The sequence below is a fragment of the Hoplias malabaricus genome, chromosome 3 (genome assembly GCF_029633855.1).
Source record: "Hoplias malabaricus isolate fHopMal1 chromosome 3, fHopMal1.hap1, whole genome shotgun sequence".
Taxonomy (NCBI): domain Eukaryota; kingdom Metazoa; phylum Chordata; class Actinopteri; order Characiformes; family Erythrinidae; genus Hoplias; species Hoplias malabaricus.
The window spans coordinates 16,706,578-16,720,356 of NC_089802.1; positions in this window are offsets into that span (position 1 = coordinate 16,706,578).

Sequence of the window (13,779 nt, forward strand, 5' to 3'; positions counted from 1 at the left end):
AAAACAGGGGTGAATACTAACAATGTTCTGTTTCCTTTTAAAGGTTCTTCACACTCGCAGTGCCTATACCAAAATTGTTCTTTATGGAACCAAAAGTGGTTCATCAATGGTATCTCTCAAAGAACCATTTGCAGCATCTTTAAATTTAAAAGTGTCTAGAGTAGGAAGTGGATACTACTGAGTGAACACTAGATACTATAGAGTGAACTACAACTATTACAAGTGAGCACCAGATACAATTAGGATCTGAAGTTTACTAAATAAGCTGTGGTACTCAGTTAACAGCGTCTAGTGCTGACTTTGTATTATACAGTGCTCTGGTGTTTACCAGCTGTTTCCTCAGAAATGATTGCCACATTTTTCAGAGCCTCTGTGGTTGTGTGAAAAGAATGTGTACATATGTGTTTACTTGGATAATAATGAAAACAGAGACTTTCTGTGGAGAAAATGCCATTATAAATATATCATTAGCTATTATCCAGTTAGTAACAAAGAACCAAACTTTACATTGTCTTCTGTGGCTCTTCCACTTGGGCACATTTTAGAAATGAATAAATTCTAAGAAACATAAAAAATAAAATGCTTGCCGCAGACTGATACAGGTACGGTCCTTTTAACATTTGATATTGTAATATTCTTAGTTGCCCACCATGACCCACCCAAAGGGAGCTTTGGGAACATTTATACTTAAGGAAATCTTCAAAAGTGCATGATGCATTATAATATATTAAAGCCAGAACTCATTGTCAAACCCAGTTGGTACTTTGCTTATTCTGCAGTATCAGCTACATTATCATCATTTAATGTCTTTCACAATTATAAGCACATTTGTTAGATAAGAACAGAAAATATGACTCTGTGTTATTGTTGTTTTTGTGCTTGATCTTACTCTCAAAGCATTAGAAGACACAGCACTGCAAACATTACTTTAATTTATTTAAGATCAAAATGGATATCAAGTAATTAGTTTTTGGGAGATTTTTCTGAAGAGGCTCCATAATCCATTTGAAAAGGGAATGGAAAAGTCAGATGCAGATGACTGAAGAATACAAATGTTTCCAAAAATAGAGTTCAAAACATACTTCAAATATGAAGAGAAAATGGGACTTCTATTTACTGCAGGATCTGGTTGCCCAGGATCTCAGATAAACAGTATCTACAGCTTTGGAAAACTGTGGAAAGTTTGAATTTGTCCATCCTTCCAGCGAAGAAAGACAATATGACACTATGGGTCTGAAAGAACCCACATGTTTACTCCCACATGTGGACAATTTCACATAGCCAATACATCTACCTACATTACCAGTCAAAGGTTTGGACACATCTTCTCATTAGTCATTGGTGGAATAGGGCTATTCACTGTGTAGAACTGTGTACCAGCCCTGTCTCTGCACAACACAATTATGGTCTCAAATACATTAAGAAATCAAGCAGTTCTACAAATTAACTCTTGACTAGGCCACAGCTGTTCACTGAAAAACATTCCAGGCAACGACCACATGAAGCTGACTGAGAGAACGCCGAGAGTGTGCAAAGCTGTCATCAAAGCAAAGGGTGGCTACTTTGAAGAATCTAAAGTATAAAACATAATCTGCTTTGTTTAACACTGTTTTGTTTACTACATAATTCCATGTGTTCCTTCATAGTTTCAATGTCTTCCATATTAATTTACAACATAGAAAATAATAAAAAAACAAAGAAAAAACTTGAATTAGAAGATGTCCACACTTTTTGACTGGTACTGTACATTAACAATATGTGAAAAATGGCCCAAAATAAAGGAAACCCTCCCTGAGTTGGTGTGTCCAAACATTTAACTGGTAGAGTACATGTTTTTCTGAACCCATGCAGACATGAGGAGAACACTCCTCACCGACAGCTTGAACCCACAATCCCCCGACCTTGGAGCTGTGTGACAGCGACACTCCACAGTGCGTCCTGATACTGTGCAAATACTTTTCATTTTCGAAAAATGATGACAAATAATTGGACAGTTTATTTTTCCATATCTGGAGTCTGTTTCAGAAGCTTCCCAACATCAGATACTAAGAACTATCTGCTGCAGTAATACACATCACCAAAAGAAATAGTGGAAATAGATCAGACTAAATCAAGCAGCTGGCAATAGGCAAAATATTAGATGTGTCAACAGTATTTGTTGTTAATAAAAAATGACAATGCACTAGAATCCAAAAGCAAAATGCTGCAGATAAAGAGATACATTCACAGATAGAGATGTAATATCTCTACTGTGAGACATAAGCCTCTGGTAAGCTTTAATAACTTTTTCATTTTTAGCGTGTATCACCATGAACAGGCCTTCAGGGATCTGGGAAAATGCATCACAGAAAGATTCTTTCAGTTTTTTGAAGAAATCAGCAGGGATCATCTGCCCCGCCTCCAAAGTTCAGGCTTAGAAGTTGGTTCCTTTTCTTCTTCTCACAATTCAAAGCAAAGTCAAATACGTTCAGCTTTATTTGCATCTTGCAATGCAGCTGGCTTCTTGACAGCTACACATCCTTTCAGACGCGTGGTGCTGAATTATCCTCTCACAGTGAATGGATGGACGGACACACCTGTGGATTTGTCTGCAGTTCTGAATCAACAGTGTGGCTTGTCTTTCTGTTTCACAAAGTCTTGTTTATCTCATGGTGGAAGTGCTGCTGTGACACCAGGTTTTTTGACGATCCTTAGGAGCCCAATTTTCTCTTAATTCCTTGAGTTCCAGTTTTTATATATGAACTTTAGAAACAGCTGAAGAAGGGGACGCTATTCAATGCCTTACATCAAAGACACTGTGTATTTACACATTTTCCGTTGGCCTTGAATATTATAGTGGATTATAGCTTATGTCTTGGAAAATATCTCCTGAATTAATATATGAAAAACAGAAATGGGCAGCAGGCAGCAACTCCACGAGGACAGCTGCAATTACCCATCTCAGCACCTGCTCAAATAGAAAAGACCAGCACTGAAAAGGTAAAGATGTCAGAAGTAAGGGATTTCACCAACATACACCCCCCCCCACCCCTCTCTCTCTCTCTCTCTCTCTCTCTCTCTCTCTCTCTCTCTCTCTCTGTCAGGTCCTTCAGATTTACAGAGCCTGAAATAAATTCCCATTGCTAGTGACAATCAGACCCCTAGTGGTTCTATATCCCCAAGGGAGGAAAACACCTTCCTGAAAAGATACTCCTTACAACTCCTTGTCAATCAAAAGCTTTGCAAAGACCTCAAACCCAGCCACTCAGAGGCTGAGTGCAACACTAACAAACACATCACTGCTCTTCTCCCTGGTTCCATATTTTGCTCTGAAAAGATGTCGGATGTATAGAGGGGATGCGGGTTTAGACAATTAGTGCAATCTGGAAAATCTGGATGACACTGAAGAAGATCCGAAAAAGCAAGTAATATATGCCCACAGAGCAGGGGAAGAGTAAAAGTAGATAGTCAAGCATTTTCATTAGATAGATAGATAGATAGATAGATAGAAAGAAATCAACATATATCCCATAAATCTATTTTACTAGACCAGTCATTTTGAAATGTTGCTGTAGTTTAAATGGCGTCACCTGTGTTCATATCATTTTAATCATCAATACAGTATAACAAAATTATTCTAAACATTTGTATGCAAGTGAATAGTCACAATATATGCCTGTAGAATTCAACAAGTCAGAAAGATTATATAAATGTTTTAAAATGTCACCCTTAGATTAGTCTGTAAGGTAGCACTGAGAGAATCATAGTCTGATAAAGGTCAGTCGTATCACACATTATGATGTGGTTTGTGTTTGACACAGTAAAAGGTCTTGAGCCAAATCAGCTTCTTTGATCATTTAAAAGAAGGAAGAAAGCAACATGTCTGTTATTAGACACATGCTCTTCCATTTCTTCTGAAACCACAGGTAGCTGCTGTAATAGCTGGGAAGGCTTTATAGCAAATACTGGAGCATTGTTGCAAGCATCTGATGGCATTCTTAGTAGACATTAATGAGGTCAGATACAGGGTTCTGGATCACAAACACTACCTCCAGTTCACCCCAAATGTACAGAATGGTGCTCCACCACTGAAGAGAACAGTTACACTGATTTATACTTTTCTAGCCAGCACTTTGCATTGGGTATGATGAATTAAGTCTTATGTGCAGCTGCTTTGAGGATTCTGTTTCATTTCATGTTTGGGTGACTGCCTGTGAGGAGTTTGGTGTGTTCTCCCTGTGCCTGCGTGGGTTTCTTCCGGGTGCTCCGGTTTCCTCCCACAGTCCAAAAGCACACATTTGATATGTGGACTGGCGACTCAAAAGTGTCCCTAGGTGTGAGTGAATGTGTGCGTGTGTGTCACCCTGTCAGGAACTGGGTGTGTTCCTGCCTTGCGTCCAGTGATTCTGGGTAGGCTCCGGACCCACCGTGACCCTGAACTGGATACCAATGTTACATTGCTACATATATTTAGACATAGAGATTACAATGCGCCCTGTGAAGGACTGGCGTCCCCTCCAGGGTGTATTCCCGCCTTGCGCCCAATGATTCCAGGTAGGCTCTGGACCCCCCGCGACCCAAAATTGGATAAGCGGTTACAGATAATGGATGGATTACAATGCATTTTTTTGCCACCAAACAAAATGTACTTATAAGTGAGAATGTATTATTGTTATATTTTTACATTAAGTGCAATTCTCATAAATGAAGAAATTTTTGTAGTCCCTCAGTGAACCAGTCTCTACTTCATGGGGCAGTTTACATACAGGAGTGGCCATGTTTAATATAGGTTTATTATAGAATTTTTGGTTGAGCCAGGGTTCTCTCGGTGTCTGAGTGGGTTTCCTCCAGGGTCAAAAACACACGTTGGTAGGTGGATTGGTGACTCAAAAGTGTCCACTGGTCGCCCTGTGAAGGACTGGCGCCCCCTCTAGGGTGTGTTCTGGGTAGGCTCCGGACCCACTGCTGCCCTGAACTGAAAAAGTGGTTACAGACAATGAATAACTGGCTGAAAGGTAAAGCCAGGCCAGTAATTGTCAGTATAATGGGTGTTTTGCAATGTGAAAAAGAATCAATGTGAAAAAAAAGTCTTATTGCTCTTTTAAATAATGCAGTATTGATCTCTGTATGATCTGTTGAATGCTGGCCCAGGCCTCTCCCTATGTGCCAACCCAATGTCAGTCTGTCATTTCCCACAAGAGCAACCTGTGACTTCATAACAAGGCAGAGATCCTCACTCTAGACCCCAACGTTAACAGCTTACACTGCCTGCAAATTCCCTCCATCCCCCAAAGAAAAGACCCTATACCTTCCTGAAAGGGACAGCACCCATGTGAATAAAGTAAATGAACAGACTTACAGGCCTCTTGGGTAAGAGGTGCATACACACTGTCACCAATTATTATTCCTAAGACAAGTTTCAGCATTCCTCACTGATTCAAGGTTCAAGATTCTTTATTTGTCACATATAATTTGTAACAGGTACAAATATACAGTGAAATGAGAAGTGACTGTTTCTTAGACTATGCAAGTATTTAATGTACAACTATAATTTACCATTAACTTATAAATGCTATCGAATATAAAGCTAGTATTAACGAACGTATATAATAACTATACACATGTAAGGAATAATCCCAGTGCAAATAGTGCATGTTATAAATACACATATGTATACACATATATACATGCATACATGAACATACACATACATATGCATACTTACATATACATACACACATACATATACATATACACATACATATATATCTATACATTCACACATGCACATACAGACGCATACATGCATAATACATACCTGGGTAGGCTCCAGTATAACTCCCCCATGTGAGTAACACACTCATTATTAACCACAGAATATGCCTTTTGACTTGTAGAGAAAACAGAACTAGTAACAATGCAAAACCTGACAGATGACCAGAAATATTTTTGATTGAATATAAAAACGTGTAGCACTTATTTAAAGGAAAAAAATTATTAATGATATTCACTCACCTGGTACTACAAAAACAGCACTATTCAAATACCAGGGACCCTCCCAGCTCTCTCTGACTCCCTATTTTATTCCTGTCAATATGTCCTTCACAAGGCATTTCACATTAGGAAGACATGGACAGTTATTCAGAAACAGAATGAGGAAGGGCAGTTACGTGCCGCTTCAAACTTCACTCCCAGTCCTGCCTCCAGTGTTACGGGCATGGCCAGCAGCAAAGCTTTAACGAGCTCCCACCATACACTCCTCTTGTCCTCTGGGGGCTCTTGTCTCAGTCTGTTATTTCAGTGTTGCTTGATATTCGTTGAATATGTCTAAAAAACTCACGTATGTCTCATATGAGCAGAATATGACCACACCTGCTCATCCTCTGTAATCTGTCACTGAAGACGTATCCCTCCTGGCAGCAGTAACAAATCCTTTTCTTCTGGGAAAACTGTAGTGAAGACATAGAAGAAGGTGGAATCAATATAGTGTTTTAGGTAAAATTCTTTTTAACTGAATATGTGTTATGAGGGAAGGTAGGTTTTTACATGGTGCTGAGTGGGAAGTCATGAGACTGAGTTTGCCAATTACGAACCACTCAAATCTTCAGGATAAGTTTTACCAAAAGTGCATAGTTTTAATTTAATGCACACACAAAAATAGAAAAGAAAAACTGTACAAAAGAAAAATAAATGTTTTTTTTTCTTTAACTGGTATCACTTATTCTCAATTTAGCACTAAATTCTCAATTTATGCTCTGACATTATGGCAGTCAGAAAAAAATGTCTTTCAGCTTCAACACTGTTTTTAGACATATTACACAAAGACAATAAAACAGGTCCTTCACCTTTGCCTCTCTCCCTCTACTGACTCTTCTCATAGCCTTTAGCCCCACACACAACTAGCCTGGGCCAAACCACACTCACAACTAGGTGGTACATCCCATAAGCTATTACCCACAGACACATAAATACATAAAACTTCAACAAAACAAACACTCATGGACATGTCCTCTAAACCTGGATTCATCTTATGGATATGTGCGTTTATTTTTTGTTCATATTAATCTTTTTTTCCCTCTACAGATACTACATTAGATCAGCCTACCTCTCCTCCTTTTAGTTAACCAAAGGCACTTCAGCTTTTATAAAAATGTTGGATGGGCCGTGTTTCATTTAGAAACTCTACCCGAGAGACAGAAACCACAGTTGAGTTTACTGAATGCATTTACATTTAAAATATTAACCGGAGTACCGTCCTTTACTTGTCCAGTACAGGTTTAGTGATGAGGCAGGCCTTAACCTCATCACAGTATGTTATTCATAACAGCTTTAGCACTTACTCAGACACACAAACACAGAGGGAGGAAAACAATAATGCACTTAGACAGTGGATTCACACAGACCTACATATCACAGCTATGTACAGAATACAGCTATTATAACATACCCCATCAATACCTAGATCACACACTGTCATAAACAATAAACTATAATAATAAATGTTCCCTACCAGCGTGATGGAAGAGCATGCTGGGAGTCCCCAACATGGCCTTGTCCCCTTTAACTCCCCACCAATGCATTGAGACTGTGGCAGATGACACAATACACTAGCTGTTGAAAAAAGAACCTGTATTTACCACTGTATTTATTGTTTTGTTATATGAACTTGTCAGCACGATGTGTAAGATAACTACCACTTCATCTATATTATATATTACATGTAAAGAATTCTATGAAGTAAACATTATGTTGTTTATAACCTCATTATTAATACATATTTGTTGTTTTCCACAGTGGTTTTATTGATTCCAGTTCACACAGTGCACAGAATATGTAGCGTGCATTGAAACAATCATTTATACCTCATGATTTTCAAAGGCCTATTTGATGAGGGAAGCTCTAAATGTGGACAGAACATCATGTGTGTTTGATCAATTTGGAATTACAGCACTTATGTGTAAAAGAAAAAAAAAAAAAAAAAAAAAAAAAAACATTTGTCACCATCAAATCCTCACCGCAAATCAAGATTAAGTCCCCAGATGACTAGTATATATTACTGCAAACAGTGGAAAAAATCCATTATTAATAACCTTTATTTCAGAAGAAACTTTGTATGTCCAACACTTTTGGCCCTATAGTATTTGAATGATCATAGTGAAGCAATATGTCAAGTTCTTGAGGTAACAACTGAAATAAATCATCAAAAATGTAATAGATTTTTGTTGGTAAAATTGATGAAAGCTGTCATACTAAAAATTGCATGTAAGTACGTTCAGTAGAGAAAGAGAAAAAATCCGAAGACAAGAACGGCCTTGGTTTCTGGGCATCACTCAAGTTAAAAATAACACAACATTCATACTCAGCCCATTCAGCTTTCTTTAAAAAAAGAAATACAGCACTGCTGTGCGTAATTCACACGTGCAAATGCAACACACACTAACACACCACCACCACATCAGTATCAGTGCAGCACTGCTCTTGGGTGGTCCTTACCACTGAAGAAACCTTTATTTATTTATTTAATTATTTGATATTTTGCCATCAAACCATCACATACATGTTAAAACATTTACAGTATATGTAAAACATTAACAGCTTCCAAGCAAGCAAACAAACAAATAATGTCCCATTACAAAGTTTTTAATAAGCAGCAACATTTGGGCATTTAGGGTATATTCCAAATACAGTCTATTCCAACTTGGATTACATCTTTCTTTGAATTTGATGGGATTCAGAGAAAAAAAATATGACTAGCATGAAAGACTGAATGAGCAGAAGCAGCATGTTTTAGTGGTCTGCATGGGCTTGATTATTAAGAGGGTTAGTGTCTCTAATTTTCATCTTGACCTCATTTGCTCACATTCAAAATACCCATTTTGATCACACTGAAGCTCTACGTTTCTTTTTGCAGAGAATGTAACCCCACTATCTCAATCAGCAGAATTAACCATCTCTCCTCCTTTTAAATTATCTCATCCATTTCCCACATCAATAATAGACCTTCATATCGGACACTGCCTCATGTCTAACTCTACAGATCAAATGAGTTCTTTGGAGGTTGGAGGACAATTCCCCATCTGACCTTCAACAGGACCTTCTAAATTCTGGCTCACAGTCTCAGAGCAAAACTAAAAAACACTTCAGACACAGAACATGTTTGGCTTATTGACTAGAATTGTGATAATGGGGAAATTGTGTTAAATATATTTCCCAATTGAAAAATAGTCTTAATAAAATCATAGAAACAATATAGGGAAAAAATAATGATATCTATAATTTGAGCAATATATATGTTAAATTACACATGCATAGTGGAATTTTTGGACAATAATTCAGAAGTGGACAGATACAGCCACACGTGGAAGATGATGAAAGATGACAGAATCTAGGGGCCACCATGTCTCCAAACCTACAGTTATGCACAGCTATATCCCAGTAAAGTGTTTTTTTATTTTTACATAACCACACATGTAGCAACAAACTGTTGAAATGTAGACTAGAACTTGTGAATTTATGTCTGGACTGATGAGGAATAAATAGAGGTGGTGGGCTTGTTGTAAAAAGGAATAATGTTAAATATAAAATAACTATAATAAAGGATCTGTGTTTTTTTGGTGGTATTTTTGCTCCAAACGCCCTGGGAACCTTGTTAGGACACATAGCATTAAGGATTCCATGAAGTACCAGGACATTTTAAATGAAAATCTGTGTGCGTCTGCCAAAAAGCTAAAACTGGATTGTTGTTGGGTGTTCCAACACGACAATAATACTCAACATGCATCTAAATCCAAACAAAAATGGCTCAGTGGAATGAAAGGAACCAAGCTTTTGATCTGCCTTGACAGTTCCCACACCTAAACCCCAGTGAATAGTAGTGGGTGAGCTATACAGAAATATTCTATTGTAAGGAGGGGTCTCAGATGCTTTGGGTCTTTGAATATAGAATAGTCTGGAGTAGCTGCTGCATGAGCCTAAAGCCACAATGCCTAATGCCAAGGTCTAGATGGGGCAGTGGAACTGTGTTCACTTGAGTGATGGAGCACCAACCAATATCTCTGTCTTGGTTATAGAAGGGTTTGTGATCCAGAACAAATTACAGAAAATCAGTACCTGACTTAACTAAAGTTGATGAGGTTGAAAGCCATCTGATTCTCTCAGCAATGTTTCCAGAACAGCAGAAGCTGTTACTTCAGCAAACAGGGACCAACTACTGATTCATTGCCCTCCTATCAGAAGCAAAATCGGACAAGAGGCTCCAAATCTTTGGCCATGTTTTGTAGTGTGTTGGACTGAGGGAGTTTATGAAGATCTCTTTTGAACCTGCATCTTTGCTTTTTCAAAATTCTATTTATATCTTGGTCTTTGCTGTGCCACTTATTGATCTGTAAAGGAAAGATCAAGCATCAGTGAAGCTTGTGTGCAGATGCTCAGTGGAGTGCCAGCCCCAGAGCACTAAAATTAATGAACACACTCGGTCAGATGTGAACTGGCCAATAAGGGCAGACCTCCAGTACAGCTCTGATAAGGTGAATAACAGGGTAAGATTCGTAAACAAGTGCTGTTGAATTCTCACCTCAGGACTTCTCAGACACAGATGATATTCATCTTAAACATGAAGGCAAACAAGGTCACAAGTCATATTGGTTCATCTGTTACCAAGCATTTGTGGACACTGCAGACTATAAGAATTAATAGGTATGTTGTTCTCTTTTTCTGTAGAAACAGGTTGTTGGAAAGGGTTTAGATTAGATACTGGAATATTGCTTGGAAGATGTGGCCAACTGTTTTATACATTTTACAAAAATAGAATTTGATGCCTGCAAGGTGTCACGGTCTGGTTCTGGTTCAATAAATAAGATTAAATGTAATGTTATAAAGAATTTATGGCTTTCATTATCCACAGCATGTAATGTTCAGAAAAAAAAATAAAGGAAATCCAGAGAAATCTCAGTGGGTGTATAGCCATGCCAAACATCACTGTTGAATATCTGTTCCCTTTGAGCACTAAGAGGTCAAATATACATAAAATATTAGATATAAATAAGTTTTTAGGCAGATTAGTACATTATAATAATTGCGTTTTTTAATACAAACATATACTTATGCCACCCGGGCGGAGCCAAATGGGGCGAGCCACACAGGCGCGATCTGTAAATACTGTAAATACTGAACACAGCATTCATTCATTGTGCACGGACAAATTTACCTTACCCTGCCAAAATGTAAAACTGTGGCCTGATGCTTGAAGTAAAAATAATAATGATAGCTGAGATTAGGTTTCTTCAAGTCAAAACATTTCTCTGAAATAAGATATTAAGAGAATACCGCCGAGCATGGTGATTTTATGATCATAGGCACCTGCTCCAGAAAATCCCATTTAATTTCATGCTTTCTATTTTCACCCTAACAAAGACAGGGGGTTACATAATTCTGGATATATTCATATATTCATATTCATATTCATATTCATTTGCTAATCACTGCTATCCAAAGAAATTCTGCTAAGATCATTCAGGTCAATAAATAAACCTCTATTGGCCATGTCTTGTTAATAGGTTGTTTGCAGATGACGCCATGTTAATGTGAGAAGTGCAGAAAATGATTTCATACAATGTGATCTCTATGAAACGCTCCAACAAAACCTGTGTTTTTCATAGTGTACAGTCATGCAAAATCAATCCAGTATTGATAGGTGTTGTTCATGAAGGAGAAAAGTGCAGGAAGAAAAATGGTTTAAAAGTGACATTCATGATTGATATAAAATAAAATACTTTTTATAAATTTCAGATGAGGTTTCCTCACCACTTGCTAGCTCTCCAGTCTGTTTGTGTTTGAAACTGTTCTAAGGTGTTTACGAATCCTGTAAAAAAAAAATATATAAAAAAAAAATAGATTAAAAAAACAAACTGTCTCGTCCGGTATGCTAGGCTTTCTCTGCTCATAGGAAAGAAAAGATGTGTCTTTATATTTAGACAATGGAGAGAGCTCCAAACATTCAAAAGCACGAACTGAAATGAGGATATTGCTCTGTTCCTGTTCCATAGGTGGGTATTATTGACTTATTTTTGCTGTTTCGGATCACTCAAGGTGGAAATGTCTCCAAATTCAGGTGACGGCTAACTGCGATACTGAAAGTGATAGAACATTGAATAAAAACAAGATTAAAAACTTTTCCACCTTAAAAGATGAGATCCTGAACATAAACAACCCAGAGAGAACTTTGAGGCTTTGAGGCACTGAATGTTGATGCTGTATTAATCCACAGAACAATAAAAGAGAACAACATGACAGTCATCTTGGAGTTCCTTGGTAGTGAGGTCAACCCGACTGCTAACAAAAATACATTTGTGAGCTTTCATTAGTGGTCCTGAGTTAAAAGGCATCTGGAGAGGAATACATCTGGAGAAAATCTGTCTCTAGAACAAGCATCACCTCCTACATATGTTGTGATGTATTTGTTTGTACATTTCTCTCATAATATCACCTAATTTAACACAACACAGGATCCTCACTCAATCTGATCCATTGTTTTTCTCTTCCTGTCCTCCACCTGGATTTTGTGCGTCGTCAGAACCGCATGCCTGGAAACAACATATTCCAAAAGGAACTGATGTTAAAGTTGTAGCACTCATGGACTAAGGGTCAATGTTAGCTTAGCTACATTTTGTAATTCTTTCCCTGACTCTCCTTACTTTTTTCAATATATTTTCATGTCAATATATCATTCATGTCTACAACTACAGATACGAAGACAACTGAATGAATTTAATGACTCATTATGTAGCAAACATCACAGGGAAATGATTTATAGGAACATGAACCTTTCACGCCATAGTGCCATGAATCTAAGCACCGTTGGCCAGTCATATAATCACGCTGAAACATTGATTAAGTACATTCATTATTAAATAATGAGCATGCCAGGAAACAGAGTCAGTGATGTTTAATGTGTATGTCATAATATATGCATGAACCTGTCCATTACTGGAATAAGAAACTATGACACAGAACACACATCAAGCCCATGTAAGAAATATTCTGATTAGATTTTTTTTTTTTGTTCTCTGTGTGAAATGACTATTAAGTAATAATGACTATTTTGATGCACTTTACTGGAGAAGTGTTCATATTTATAAAGGCTTACTCTATTAGAAATGCTCCACATAAGGCCTGTGTCATGATCAAAGTTTAATGCTTATACTTTATTTAAATAATGAACAATTAAATGGGGTTTGTGTAATGGAGATGGAATGTTATTGTGATTCTTACTGTGAGTGTTCTTAATTAAGACATTTTTTTTTAATGTTGGGTGGCGCAGCAGGTAGTGTCGCAGTCACACAGCTCCAGGGACCTGGAGGTTGTGGGTTCGAGTCCTGCTCCAGGTGACTGTGAGGAGATGGTGTGTTCTCCCTGTGTCCATGTGGGTTTCCTCCAGGTGCTCCGGTTTCCTCTCACAGCCCCCCCCCCAAAAAAAAAAAAAACACATCGTTAAGCAACTCAAAAGTGTCTGTAGGTCTGAGTGAATGTGTGTGTGTGTGTCGGCCTGACCCAGTGTCACCTTGCACCTGGTGATTCTGGGTAGACTCCAGCTCCACAGTGACCCTGAATTGGATAAGCGGTTACAGACAATGACTGTTTTAATGTTGTCTATTATTGTGAATTGCACATGGTTACTTATTGAGTAGTGATGCAGTTTGGTCACAGCAACAGTCTTTACAACTCATCTGTGACAATAGCGGTGTTCTTAGTATCATAACCATGTGGACTCACAAGGCATCAGGTCTTAGACACAGAGCTCAA